Below are 1382 nucleotides of genomic sequence, written 5' to 3' on the forward strand. Positions count from 1 at the left end.
ATTTATCTTTCCTTTTTCCTCTTCAGGATGGTCTCTGGCAATTTTTCTTCTTATTTTGACTTGCCAGCCATTCCTAACATCCCTGCAATTTTGCCAGAACCAGGGTTGATATTCACTTGGAAACTTTTATTAAAATAAAATATCTAAGCAAGATGACCTTGGTTATGAATTTGTGCATCCATTGTGTGTGTGTGTGTGTGTGTGTGTGTGTGTGTGTGTTGGAGCTGGGGCTTGAACTCAGGGCTTATGGTTTTGTCCATGAGCTTTATTAGCTCAAAGATAGCACCCTATCACTTGAGCCATAGCCACTTTCAGCTTTTGGGTGGCTAATTGATGATAAAAATATCATGCACTTTCTTGCCCAGGCTGGCTTCAAACTATTGGCTATACATGTTTAGAGAATTGAAGTTAGATACTTACATATCATCCTGCATCAGACTCAACTGCATATAGATCACAGACCTTGAAGTAAGAGCAGATCCTCTGAAAATATGAGAGGAAAGGATAGGAGATACACTAGGACTCCTTGGCACAGGTTGAAACTTCCTAAATAAAGATCCAGAAACACAACAAATAAAAGAAAAGCTGGATAAAGTGGGATTGCATTAAACTGTGGAGCTTCTGCATGTCAAAGGACATAGCTAGCAAGATAAATGAATGATATAAAATACTTAAGTAGCCCTCTCTGACTGCCTGTAAGTGGGAAAAAAAAGCCCAAACACACAAAACCTTCAATAGCCTTTGAGAGTTTGGATGGTACTTACCCCATAGTGAAATACACAAAAGGAGCTATCATTGGTTTGCAAAATTTAATATTTTTAATCTTTATTTACCATTGATCATTTACTTTAGGCCATGAACCATACATTCCTTTACTTCCCCAGTGTATGACCTGTGAGAAAGAGAAGGGTTATTTATACGTATAGTGTGACTAACAGACATCACAAATGAATCCCCATGAATTATCATGGCATCATGCAGCTTGGTCTCCAGCTTCTCCACTTGCATAATGGAATCTCTCAAGGCTCTGTAGCAAGTCCGAAAATTGCTGGGCTGGTGGTCATTAGCTGTAATCCTACCTACCTAGAAGGCTGAGGATTATGACTCAAAACCAGCCCAAGCAGACAAATCCAAGAGATTCTTATTGCCAGTTAACCAGAAAGAATAAAGTATCGGGGTAGCTGGGGTTGGGGGGGGGTTGTTGAAGTGTAAATGTGGCTCAAGTTATAGAGCTCCAGCCCCGAATGAAAGAGTTAAATGCGAGAGTGAGACCCCCTCAGTTAAGCTCTAGTACCAGCAAACACACACACACACACACACACACACACACACACACACACACACACACACACACACACACACACACACACGTCCTAGAATTA

This window comes from Dipodomys merriami, unplaced genomic scaffold (genome assembly GCF_024711535.1).
Source record: "Dipodomys merriami isolate MVZ:Mamm:240054 unplaced genomic scaffold, mDipMer1.0.p SCAF_1338, whole genome shotgun sequence".
Lineage (NCBI taxonomy): Eukaryota > Metazoa > Chordata > Mammalia > Rodentia > Heteromyidae > Dipodomys > Dipodomys merriami.